Source organism: Ursus americanus, chromosome 12, assembly GCF_024610735.1.
Source record: "Ursus americanus isolate L20-20 chromosome 12, mUrsAme1.1.p, whole genome shotgun sequence".
NCBI lineage: Eukaryota > Metazoa > Chordata > Mammalia > Carnivora > Ursidae > Ursus > Ursus americanus.
Window position 1 is genome coordinate 59,078,586 of NC_142138.1, and position 14,484 is coordinate 59,093,069.

The window sequence follows — 14,484 nt, forward strand, 5'->3', positions numbered from 1 at the left end:
TTTGGGGAAGGGAGGGAAAGGAAATAAAATTGGGAAGAGGGAGAAGTTAGGTTGTGATGCCCAGTCTCAACAAAGGCCTTAGTCTATTCCACATAGACCTCTAAGATGCGATGTATTTTCAAAGTTTTCCCCAGTAGGAATGCAGACTTTTTTTTTTTTTTAAGATTTTATTTATTTATTGGACACAGAGAGACACGGTGAGACAGGGAACACCAGCAGGGGGAGTGGGAGGGAGAGAAGCAGGCTTCTGGCTGAGCAGGGAGCCGGATGCAGGGCTCAATCCCAAGACCCTGGGATCATGACCTGAACCGAAGGCAGACACTTAACGACTAAGCCACCCAGGCGTCCCAGGAATGCAGACTTTGCCAAGGAAAGGTGTATGACCTGAGGCAAGGAAGATCTCTTTAGCCAAGGCAATTACTCAAGGAGGTTGATAGCTGAGACATGTCTGCTGGCAGCACTCCCAGCAACTGGTGGAATAAGACCTTTATACCTCAAGGGAGGTCCCGGACATACATCACAGCATCCACAGTACTCATTAACTCCCTCATTCAACTGTTGAAATTAATGCTGTTTATCTCACATTAATTCAGATCTGTACTCAGCAGCACTATTAATTATTCCTTCACTCTTGATGCGTTTGGGAATATACTTTCTTGGTTTTCCTCCTACTTTTTTGTCTAGTCCTCAGTCTTTGGAGGGATAAGGGATAACCCTCCCTTCTCAGCCATTTAATAAAAGTTCCTTATCTTGATCATTGATCCTCTTATTTTCTTGAACTGTCATGTCAACTCAAATGATTTCAGGTATGCCCATAGCTTTAATTACCACTTCTACTCATTGCAGTACGAACTAAACACTTATATAATACTCTATGCCAAACACTATTCAAATATTTTACAAATATTTAGTCTTAAAAACTAGTAAAAATTAACTACAGATAAAGAAACTGATGCACAGAGAATATCATAACAGAATAGATAAAGGAATGAGAGTAAGACCAAAAAGAAATTAGAGCATATTAAAATACATATCTTGATAGCAAAGATAGTGACAAATTTAAGGAACAACAGACAGAAATGAGTAGATTCATAAGATTCATCATGTAGAGGATTTTACACACACACATTGCTGAGAAATTAATAGTTGAAGCAGACAAAAAAATTGGCATAGATATCAAATTCCTAAACAATAAACCAGATCAAGCCAGCTGATAAGTAAATAACCATTCATTGGATAGTTCACCGTTATTTTTAAATTAATTATTACTTAAGTAATCTCTACACCAAACATGGGGCTCAAACCCATAACCCTAAGATCAAGAGTCACATGCTCTTCTGATTAAGCCAGTAAGACACCCTAGTTCACCATTATTTTTAAGCATATGTAGAATATGTATTAAACAATGTATTAGGTAATAAAGGAAGCCCTAATAGTTCCAAAGAATCAATACTATGCAGACTATGTTTTCCAACTGCAAACTGATTAGCAGTTCAGATAATAAAGAATAGCTTTAAGACATTTAGAAACTAAGCTATTACTAAATTACCCTTGAATTAAAGATGAAATAATGGAAATTAATTGACTTAAATACATTTGTCATAAAATAAGAATATTAAAAACAAATGAGTTAAGCATTCAATTTAAGAAGTATTTTTTAAAAACCCAAAGAAACAGTAAGTGAAGTATATAACAAAAAAATTTCATTAAATTAACAAGACCAGAGCTTGTTCTTTGATAAGATCAATGATAGAGATAAACCATTATGGGGCACCTGGGTGGCCCAGTCGGTTGAGAATCTGACTCAATTTCAGCTCAGGTCATGACCTCAGGGTCATGAGATCGAGTCCCACATTAGGCTCTGTGCTGGGTGCAGAGTATGCTTGAGATTCTTTCTCTCCTTTTCCCTCTGTCCCTCCCCCCATAAGTAAATAAATAAATAAATACATAAATAAATAAAATCTGTAAAAGCAAGAGATAAACTGTTAGCAAAATGTATCAAGCCAAAAAGAAGATACAAGTAAGCAAAATACAGAATAAAAGGGGAAAATAACTATAAATACAACAGAAATTCTTTGCAATTATTTTGAACAGGAGTTATAATGCAACACTTGCTGAATCCTGCTACAATGATGAACTACCATTAGCTGCTGGTTCCTTTATCTAAATTGTAAAAAGGAAACACTTTAAGAACTAAGACAATTTTTGAAAACTGAGGGAGCTGAAGGCTGTTTTAAAGAAATGAATGTATGTGGCAAGGGAAGAAGGTAGCTGCAGTCTGGGGTGGAGAACAGTCAGAGGACACAGTGAAAAAACAGGTTGGAGAAAGGAAGTTATAAATTATTTCTGTTGTCTCCTACATTCCCTTGGGGCAATCAGTGTCTGTCTACTCAGAAGAAATTTAAGGAAGTAATCTAGATTTCTGGGTAAGTCAATGAAAGAACACTGCTAAGGTGAAGCATGAATAAAATAAATTAATTTTACTGAGAGACTCAGGCATTCATTTCTCTATACCTTTCTTCCTCAAAATCCTGAGACAGATAACAGTTTAGGGACACAACCTCTTCCAAAATTACACCTTCTTCAAGTCCAGTAAGACCTTGCCAGGAGGAGTTGGGTTGGGGGGGCAGCAAGTGGGAATAATGAACTGATTTGGGGATCCCTGGAGTTCTGTGTCCTAGAGCTCAAACCCACCCCCTCCATTTTACTAGAGAATGACATAGATAAGGGTCAGGCCTTTGGCCCTTACCCAAAACACATTACTAGGTAAAGCAGCCAAAACCAACAGGAGAACAGAACATCACGAACCAAAGTAACTGAAACCTGAAGGAGTATAGCTGCCTCAGAAGAAAGTGGATGGAATGATTGAAACATAACATAACCTGAAGAAGAATTACTAAAACACACCAAAATTTTAAATATGCATTATCCATCAAGTTAAGATTATAAGGTAAATTAAAGTAATAGGAAACTGTGTCAAGCAAAATCACAAAAAGGAATAAAATGAACATATGAGGTATAAGATATATGAGTTAAAATAAAAAACTACATGAGATCAATAGTAAATTGCATACAACTAAAGAAAAATGTAGGAAACAGATTAACGAGAACATTGCAAGTCAGTAGGAAAGGATAAAAAAAGAGTAAATATAAAAAGAAAAGTTAACATCTGTGTAAGGTAAAAGTAGAAGCAGGGTGCCTGGCTGGCTCAGTCAGTAGAGCATGTGAGTTTTGATCTTGGGGTTGTAGGTTTCAGCTCCACGTTGGGTGTAGAGATTACCTAAAAAAAATTAAGGTAGAAGTGCCAATATCTACATAATAGGAGTTGCAGAAGGAGAAAAAACAATTTTTTAAACTCTAAAAACTACTTTTCCAGGATTAAGGAAAGTAGAAAGATGCAGATGAAAAGAGCCATCAAGAAATGAGTAAAGGAGGGATGCCTGGGTGGCTCTGTTGGTTAAGCATCTGCCTCCGGCTCAGGTCATAAGTAAGGGAGGGATGCCTGGGTGGCTCAGTCAGTTAACATCTGCTTTCAGCTCAGGTCATGGTCCCAGGGTCCTGGGACTGAGTCCTACATCAGGCTCCTTGCTCAGCAGGGAGCCTGCTTCTCCCTCTGCCTGCCATTCCCCCTGCTTGCTCTCTCTCTCTGACAAATAAACAAATAAAATCTAAAAATAAAAAAAATGAGCAAGGGAGAGAAGAAAAATGTATGAAAACAGTGAATATTTGTAAAGATTTATTTATTTATTTATTTGAAAGAGAGAGAGAGAGAAAGAGAGTGGGGGGAGGGGCAGAGGGAGTGAATCTTCAAGCAGAGTACGCACTGAGCCCAAGCCTGAGGCAGGCCCAGTGCTGCTACCCATGAGATCATGACCTGAGCTGAAACAGAGCTGGACACTTAACCAAATGAGCCACCCAGGTGCTCCTAAAAATAGTGAATATTAGAAATAATTACGAATATCAAAAAGGAAGGGAAATTTTTAAAAGTTTCCAGAGGAAGAATATATTAGTTATCTAATGCTACATAACAAATTACTACAAATTAAGCTGCTAAAAAACTTCCACACATTTATTATCTCACAATTTTTGGGGATCACAAGTCCAGGCACAGCTTAGCTGAGTTACCTGCCTTAAGGTCTCCCACAGAGCTGCAATCAAGGCGTTGGCCAGGGCTGGGGTTTCATGTGAAGGCTCAACTAATCAAAAGTCCAAATTCAAGCTCTTGTAGTTGTTGGCAGAATCCAGTTCTTAGTGGCTGTTGGACTAACGGCCTCCCTTTCTTGCAGGTTGTTTTGTCAGAAGTTGTTCTCAGTTCCTTGCTATGTGGGCTGTCAAAACAAATTTTATTCAGTAACTACTGACAGTAGGAGAAAGATCTGAAACGCATTCCAATTTGTGCAGAATTGGTTGTTTTAAGAGAGAGTGGGGGAGGGCTCAAGTAGAGTCAATGAAGTGAAAAATTATGAAAGGTTGGTCACAGTAAATGCAATTAGGTCAGCTGTGTCTGCTAGCTGGCAATTATCAAAGATTGAATGCTATGCTCCCACAGAGACTGGGAGAAGGGGCCCTATACTTCCGCATGATTATATTTCAAAGCAGTGACTTTCAGGTCCTTGGAAAAGACACATCTGAGTTATAGGAGATACATGTACATCTCAAAGAGACAGAGGAAGGATTCAAAATTGTAGGCCCTTTTTAGGAAATGCTGTAAGAGGGAGGTCAGGAACCTTCATTAGGTGTTGGTTAGAACAGACAGTAAATTCTCCTGGCAGTACTAAGCTTTTAAGTGGCAGTCATCCCAGGAACACAGCTTTATGTTGCTAAAGTCATACTAGAGTTTAGTTGTCTCCTAGTGCAGAGATTTGGATGGAGTATTTATGTGCTCAAAGCACATATGCACTCAGGGCCTCCCAAATTGGAGGCTTGCTTTATTAAAGTCAATAAGGAAGAGTCTAGAAGCAAGATGAAGGTCATAATCTTACTTAGCCTAAACAGAGAAGTGATATCCCATCACATTTGATGAATTCTATTGGTTAGAAGAAAGTCACTTGACCAGCCTGTACTCAAAGCGAGATGATTACACAAGTGTGAATACTAGGAGGTGGGGATCATTGCAGGCTATCATGGAGTCTGCCTGCCATGTAAAAGTGTTAAAAAAATTATATTGGCATTGCATATCCTAATAGAACATTTGATACAAAAATAGAATGGAATTTTGAAATGTTAAAGGACAATTGAAAAGGTGAGGAATAGTGCAGAGGATAATAGGGGAAGGGAGTAAACTGAATGGAAAGAAATCAGAAAGCAAGACAAACCATGAGAGACTCTTGACTCCAGGAAACAAACTGAGAGTTGCGGAAAGGGAGGTGGGTGGGGGGATGGGGTAACTGGGTGATGGGCATTAAGGAGGGCACGTGATATGATGAGCCCTGGGTGTTATACTGAACTGATAAATCATTGAACATTATATCAAAAACCAACGATGTACTATACCTTGGCTAATTGAATTTAAATAAATTAAAAAAAAGAAAAGGTGAAGCTATGGCTCTTATGCAAAATTAAATGAACACGTATTCATGATTTCATTTAACTCATTAATTAAAAAGGGAACCATTAAGATGTGAAAATAGATCCAAAACATCTGTCTGTTAGCCATTTGTATGTCTATTTTGGAGAAGCGTCTGTTCATGTCTTCTGCCCATTTTTTGACTGGGTTATTAGTTTTTTGAGGGTTGAGTTTGAGAAGTTCTTTTCTAGATCTTGGTTATCAGCCCTCTATCTGATAAATCATTTGCAAACATCTTCTCCCATTCTGTTGGCTCCCTGTTTTGTTGACTGTTTCCATTGCTGTGCAGAGGCTTTTTATCTTGATGAAGCCCCAAAAGTTCATTTTTGCTTTTGTTTCCCTTGCCTTTGGAGACATTTCTTGAAAGAAGTCACTGTGGCCGATGTCGAAGAGGTTACTACCTATGTTCTCCTCTAGGATTTTGATGGATTCCTGTCTCATATTGAGGTCTTTCATCCATTTTGAGCTTATCTTTGTGTATGATATAAGGGAATGGTCCAGTCTCATTATTCTACATGTAGCTGTCCAATTTTCCCAACACCACTTATTGAGGAGACCGTCTTTTTTCCATTGGATATTTTTCCCTGCTTTGTCAAAGATTAGTTGATCATAGAGTTGAGGGTACATTTCTGAAGTCTCTATTCTTTTCCATTGTTCTAGGTGTCTGTTTTTGTGCCAGTACCATGCTGTCTTGGTGCTCACAGCTTTGTAATATAGCTTGAAGTCAGGTAACGTGATGCCCACAGCTGTTTTTTTCTTTTTTAACATTCCCTTGGTGATTCAGGGTCTTTTCTGGTTTCATATAAATTTTAGGATTTTTTTCTAGCTTTTTGAAAAATGCCAATTGAATTTTAATAGGTATGGCATTGAAAGTGTAAATTGCTCTGGACAGGATAGACATTTTAACAATGTTTATTCTTCCAATCCATGAGCATGGAATATGTTTCCATCTTTTTGTGTCTTCCTCAATTTCTTTCGTAAGTGTTCTGTAGTTTCTAGAGCATAGATGCTTTACCTCTTTAGTTAGGTTTATTCCTAGACAAATGGCTAACAGACACATGAAAAAATGCTCAACTCACTAGCCATCAGGGAAATACAAATCAAAACCACATTGAGATACCACCTTACACCAGTTAAGATGGCAAAAATTAGTAAGACAGGATAACAAATACTGGCAAGGATGTGAAGAAAGGGGAACACTTTTACACTGTTGGTGGGAATGCAAGCTGGTATAGCCACTCCGGAAAACAGTACAGAGGTTCCTCAAGATGTTAAGAATAGAGCTACCCTACGACCTAGCAACTGCACTACTAAGTTACAAGATAGCAATTGCACTACCCAAAGATACAGATGTAGTGAAAAGAAGGGCACATGCACCCCAATGTTCATAGCAGCAACGTCCACAATGTTCAAACTGTGGAAGGAGTTGAGATGCCCTTCGACAAACGAATGCATAAAGAAGATGTGGTCCATATACACAATGGAATATTACTCGGCCATCGGAAAGGATGAATACCCACCATTTGCATCAACATGGGTGGAACTGGATGGTATTATGCTAAGTGAAATAAGTCAAGCACAGAAAGACATTATCATATGGTTTCACTTATATGTGGAACATAAGGAATAGCATGGAGGACATTAGGAGAAGGAAGGGAAAAATGAAGAGGGGGGAATTAGAGGGGGAAATGAACCATGAGAGACTATGGACTCTGGGAAACAAACAGGGTTTCAGAGGGGAGGGGAGGGGGGGATGGGCTACCCTGCGATTGGTATTAAGGAGGGCACGTATTGCATGGAGCACTGAGTGTTATAGGCAAACAATGAATTATGGAAAACTACATCAAAAACTAATGATGGACTGTATGGTGACTAACATAACAATAAAATAAAATAAAATAAAATAAAATAAAATAAAATAAAATAAAATAAAATAAAATAAAATAAAATAAATAAAATAAAATAAAATAAAGTAAAATAGATCCAAAACAGAATCCCAAGAACAGACAACTATTTAGGCAATGGATCATGTTTAAATGCTCATAGATATAATTTAATAATAGATGTAAAACTGGTCAGTATCCATAGGGCAATAAAATTAACTATTTGAAATCATCTTTTCCACAGAGGCTTGGGGAGGAGCATGGAATTAATTGCATCTCCACCATACAAAATTTGTTTGCATCCTTGGGAACAGGAACCATTTCTATCATCACTACCTCCACAAGTTAACTGATACCACTGAAGAGTTGAAAAATTGACCAAAGATAATGGAAAGTGCAAACCCTATAGAATCTGATAATCCCCAAACATCTTCTAGATATTATCCAGCATTCCACTGAAAGAACACCAGCCATCTTTTCTTTTTGCATTTTAAAAGTTTTGCAAAATTTTCTGAAATAACCAAGAAATTTGTATATAGCAAAAATGTCATTTAATATGACATTCAAAGCTTCGTAAGTATTTTTGCACTAGTAGGTATTTATCCAAAGGATACAAAAATTCTGATTAGAAGGGGCACATGCACCCCAATGTTTATAGCAGCATTATCAATAATAACCAAAATATGGAAAGAGCCCAAATGTCCATCAACAGATGAATGGATGAAGAAGATGTGGTGTATATATGTATGGTGGAATATTACTAAGCCATCAAAAAGAATGAAATCTTGCCATTTGCAATAATGTGGATGGAGCTAGAGTGTATTATGCTAAGGGAAATAGGTCAGTCAGAAAAAGACAAATACCATATGATTTCACTCATATGTGGCATTTAAGAAACAAAACAGATGAACATATGGGAAAGGAAAAAAAAGAGAGGGAGGCATGCCATAAAAACTCAGCTAAAGAGAACAAACTGAGATTTGCTGAGGGGAGGTGGGTAGGGGGATGGGTTAAATGGGTGATGAGTATTAAAGAGGGCACTTGTTGTGATAAGCATTGGGGGTTATACATAAGTGATAAGTCACTAAATTCTACTTCTGAAACTAAAATTACACTATATGTTAACTAAAAATTAAAAACTTGAAACATTAAAAACATTTACTCTAAGATAAAAATTTAAGATTTTTTGTCTTTTACTTTATTTTTAATTTTTTAAAATTTAAATTCAATTAGCCAGCTTAGAGTACATCATTAGTTTCAGATGTAGTGTTCTATAATTTATCAGTTGTGTATAACACCAAAGTACTCATCACATCACGGGTTCTCCTTAAATTTAAAATATCTTTGATTAAATACTAAAATAATAAGAAAAACTATCCCAGAAAGTACTGAAAAAATAAGGGAAGTATAGTTAGTTCTTCTATAATGCTTCTTCTGGACACATGATTTTTTCCTATTCAATTGATACATTATAGAAGAATTTGAGCATTACATGAATTTTGTAGTTCTTTAGGCACAGTTTCATACCTAAGAAACACTAGGTGAATGCATAAGATTGAACCCAGCTGAACCGAGAAGTGTAAGACATAAAACATGCTCCCACGTAGCTCAAGGGCAATGAGTCATCCACATCCACATCTGGTATTACAACTTTCCATCTTACATCAGATAACCTTCCTTCCAGACTTCACAATGGTTCACAAGTTGCAGTCTTTCAGATGGCTGTCTTGGCTGCTCAGCCCTGCACATTCTCTTTTCAGTTTTCCCCTCTTCCCTGTCAGCCTATGTGTAATTTTTTCTCTATGTTCTCCATTATTTCTATCTCCAATTTCTTTACTTTTTCCCCCCCTGGACCCTCAATTCCTTTTTTTTAATTAAGTTTTTAATTTTAATTCCAGTGTAGTTAATATACAGTGTTATATTGGTTTCAGGTGTACAATACAGTGATTCAACAACTACATGCATTACTCAGTGCTCACCATGATAAATGTATTCTTAAGCCCCATCACTGAATTGCCACCTACTCCCACCCCTTACACTCTGGTAACCACCAGTTTGTTCTCTATAGTTACGAGGCTGTTTCTTGGTCTCTTTCTCTCTCTTTCCTCTTTGTTCATTTGTTTTGCTTCTTAAATTCCACAGATGAGTGAAATCATATGGTATTTTTCTTTCTCTGAGTTATTTCACTTAGCATTATATTCTCTAGAGCCAGCCATGTTGTTGCAAATGGCAAGATTCCATTCTTTTTGAGTGCTGAGTAATATTTCATTGTACATATATAGCACATCTTCTGTATCGATTGATCAGTTTATGGACATTTGGGCTCTTTCCATAATTTGGCTATTGTTGATAATGCTGCTATAAACATCAGAGTGCCTGTGCCCCTTAAAATCTATATTTTTATATCCTTTGAGTAAATACCTAGTAGTGCAATTGCTGAGTCTTAGGGTAGTTCTATTATTAACTTTTTGAGGAACCTCCATACTGTTTTCCAGAGTGGCTGCATCAGATCGCATTCCCATCAACAGTGAAAGAGGGTTCTCCTTTCTTCACATCCCTGTTAACACATGTTATTTCCTGTGTTGTTCTTTCTAGCCATTCTGAGAGCTGTGAGGTGGTATCTCTTTGTGGTTTTGATTTGTATTTCCCTGATGATGAGTGATGTAGGACATCTTTCCAAGTGTTTGTTAGCCATCTAGATGTCTTCTTTGGAAAAATGTCTGTTCATGTCTTTTGCCCATTTCTTAACTGGATTATTTATTCTTTGGTTGCTGAGTTTGATACGTTCTTTATAGATTTTGGATACTAATCCTTTATCAGATACATCATTTGCAAATGTCTTCTCCCATTCAGTGGACTTCCTTTTAGTTTTGTTGATTGTTTCCTTTGCTGTGCAGAAGCATTTTATCTTGATGAAGTCCCAGTTCATTTTTGCTTTTGTTTCCCTTGCCTCTGGAGATGTGTTTAGTAAGAAGTTGCGACAGCCAAGGTCAAAGAGGTTGCTGCCTGTGTTCTCCTCCAGGATTTTGATTGTTTCCTGTCTCATATTTAGGTCTTCCAATTTTTTTAATGTTTTTTTATTATATTATGTTAGTCACCATACAGTACATCTCCGGTTTCCGATGTAAAGTTCAATGATTCATTAGTTGCGTATAACACCCAGTGCACCGTGCAATATGTGCCCTCCTTACTACCCATCACCAGCCTATCCCATTCCCCCAACCCCCTCCCCTCTGAAGCCCTCAGTTTGTTTCTCAGAGTCCATAGTCTCTCATGCTTCATTCCCTCTTCTGATTACCCCCCTTTCTTTATCCCTTTCTTCCCGTACCAATCTTCCTAGTTCTTATGTTCCATAGATGAGAGAAATCATATGATAATTGTCTTTCTCTGCTTGACTTATTTCATGTAGCATTATCTCCCCCAGTGCCGTCCATGTTGCAGCAAATGTTGAGAAATCATTCTTTCTGATAGCTGAGTAATATTCCATTGTATATATGGACCACAACTTCTTAATCCAGTCATCTGTTGAAGGGCATCTCAGCTCCTTTACGATTTAGCTATTGTGGACAATGCTGCTATGAACATTGGGGTGCATATGGCCCTTTTCTTCACTACGTCTGTATCTTTGGGGTAAATACCCAGTAGTGCAATGGCTGGGTCATATAGGGTAGCTCAATTTTTAACCTTTTAAGAGACCTCCACACTGTTTTCCAGAGTGGCTATACCAACTTGCATTCCCACCAACAATGTAGGAGGGATCCCCTTTCTCCACATCCTCTCCAGCAATTGTTGTTTCTTGCTTTGTCAATTTTTGTCATTCTAACTGGCGTAAAGTGGTATCTTAGTGCGGTTTTGATTTGAATTTCCCTGATGGCTAATGATTTTGAACATTTTTTTCATGTGTCTGTTAGCCATTTGTATGTCATCATGGGAAAAGCGTCTGTTCATATCTTCTGCCCATTTTATGATTTGTTTATTTGTTTCTCACGTACTGAGTTTGAGAAGTTCTTTGTAGATCTTGGATACCAGTCTTTTATCTGTAGCATCATTTGCAAATATCTTCTCCCATTCCATGGGCTGCCTCTTAGTTTTCTTGACTGTTTCCTTGGCTGTGCAGAAGCTTTTTATCTTGATGAAGTTCCACAAGTTCATTTTATCTTTTGTTTCTCTTGCCTTTGGAGGTGTGCCATGAAAAAGGTTACTTTGGCCGATGTTGTAGAGGTTGCTGCCTATGTTCTCCTCTAGGATTTTGATGGATTCCTGTCTCAAATTGAGGTCTTTCGTCCATTTGGAGTTTATTTTTGTGTATGGTGTGAGATAGTGGTCAGGTTTCATTCTTTTGCATATAGCTGTCCAATTTTCCCAGCACTATTCATTGAAGAGACTTTTTTCCACTGGATGTTTTTTCCTGCTTTATCAAAGATTAGTTGCCCAAAGAGCTGAGGGTCCATTTCTGGGCTCTCTATTCTGTTCCATTGGTCTATGTGTCTGTTTTTGTGCCAGTACCATGCTGTCTTTGTGATCACAGCTTTGTAGTACAGCTCGAAATCTGGCATTGTGATGCCCCCAGCTTTGTTTCTCCTTTTCAACAGTTCCTTGGAGATTCGGGGCCTTTTCTGTTTCCATACAAATTTAAGGACTATTTGTTCCAGTTCTTTGAAAAATGTCATCGGTATTTTGATCGGGATAGCATTGAAAGTGTAGATTGCTCTGGGTAGTATGGACATTTTAATTATGTTAATTTTTCTGATCCATGAGCATGGAATATTTTTTCCATCTTTTTGTGTCTCCCTCAATGTCTTTCAAGAGTGATTTATAGTTTCTAGAATATAGGTCCTTTATGTCTCTGGTTAAGTAAATTCCAAGGTAACGTATGGTTTTTGGTGCTATTGTAAATGGGATGGATTCCCTAATTTCTCTTTCTTCAGTCTCATTATTCGTGTATAGAAATGCAACTGATTTCTGAGCATTGATTTTTTATCCCACCACATTACTGAATTGCTCTATAACTTCTAATAGTTTGGGAGTGGATTCTTTTGAGTTTTCCATATAGAGTATCATGTCATCTGCGAAGAGAGACAGTTTGACTTCTTGTTTGCTGATTTGAATACCTTTTATCCCTTTTTGTTGTCTGATTGCTGTTGCCAGGACTTCTAGTACTATGTTGAATAATAGTGGCGAGAGTGGGCATCCTTGTCGTGTTCCTGATCTTAAGGGAAAGGCTTCCAGCTTTTCCCCATTGAGAATGATATTTGCTGTAGGATTTTCATAGATGGTTTCTGTGAGATTGAGGAATGGACCCTCTATCCCTACACTCTGAAGGGTTTTAATCAGGAAAGGATGCTGTATTTTGTCAAATGCTTTTTCGGCATCGATTGAGAGAATCATATGATTTTCGAATTTTTCTTTCTGGAAAAAATGTAAGACACTGAAAGATTTGCGAATGTTGAACCACCCTTGCATCCCAGGGATGAATCCCACTTGGTCATGATGGATAATCCTTTTAATGTACTGTTGGATTCTATTAGCCAGGATCTTGTTGAGGATTTTGGCGTCCATATTCATTAGGGAAATCGGTCTGTAATTCTCCTGTTTGATGGGGTCTTTGCCTGGTTTGGGGATCAAGGTAATATTGGCCTCATAGAATGAGTTTGGTAGCTTTCCTTCTGTTTCTAGTTTTTGAAATAGCTTTAGGAGAATAGGTACTATTTCTTCTTTGAATGTTTGGTAGAATTCCCCAGGAAAACCATCTGGGCCTGGAGTTTTGTTATTTGCAAGGTTGTTTATCACTGACTCAATCTCTTCATAATTAATTGGCCTGTTTAAGAAATCAATTTCTTCCTGTTTCAATCTTGGTAGTTTATAGGTTTCCAGGAAGGCCTACATCTCTTCCAGATTGCTTAATTTATTGGCATATAGCTGTTGATAAAAGTTTCTAATAATCCTTCCAATTTCATTGGTGTTAGTCGTGACCTCTCCTTTTTCATTCATAATTTTATTAATTTGGGTCCTTTCTCTATTCTTTTGGATAAGTGTTGCCAGTGGTCTGTCAATTTTATTGATTCTCTTAAAGAACCAGCTTCTAGTCCTGTTGACCTGCTCTGCTGTCCTCCTGGTTTCTAATTCATTGATTTCTGCTCTAATCTTGGTCAACTGCTTCATCGTGCATGGATTAGGTCTGTCCCTCTGTTGCTGTTCCAGCTTCTTGAGGTGAGAATATATAAACTGCATTTTAGATTTTTCTATTCTTTTGAGTGAGGCTTGGATGGCTATGTATTTACCCCTTAGGACTGCCTTTGCAGTATCTCATAGGTTTTGGACCGTTGTGTTTTCATTCTCGTTGGTCTCCATAAATTGTTTAAATTGATTTTTGATTTCCTGGTTTATCGAGTCATTCCTGAGCCAGATGGTTCTTAGTCTCTATGTGCTTGAGTTTCTTCTAAATTTTTCTTTGTGGTTGAGTTCCAATTTCAAAGTGTTGTTGTCTGAGAATATGCAGGGAATAATTTCAGTCTTTTGGTATTGGTTGAGACCTGTTTTGTGTCCCAGAACATGGTCTATTCTTGAGAATGTTCCATGGGCATTAGAATAGAATGAGTATTCTTTGGTTCTGGGGTGTAGTGTTCTATATATATCTATGAGGTCCAACTCGTCAAGTATGGCATTCAAAGCCCTTGTTTCTTTGTCGATTTTTTGCATGGGTGTTCTGTCTATTTCTGATAGTGGAGTGTTGAGGTCCCCTACTATTAAAGTATTTTTATCTATATGTCTCTTTATTCTGGTTAAGAGTTGGCTTGTGTATCTTGCTGCTCCCCTGGTGGGGGCATATGTATTTATAATTGTCATATCCACTTGTTGGATACATCCTTTAAGAGTAATATAGTGCCCTTCTGTTTCTCTAACTATAGTCTTTAGTTTGAAATCCAATCTGTCTGATATGAGAATTGCTACGCCAGTTTTCTTTTGACGTCCATTGGCGTGAACCATGGTATTCCATCCCTTTACTTTCAGTCTGAATGTATGTTTAGGTTCAAA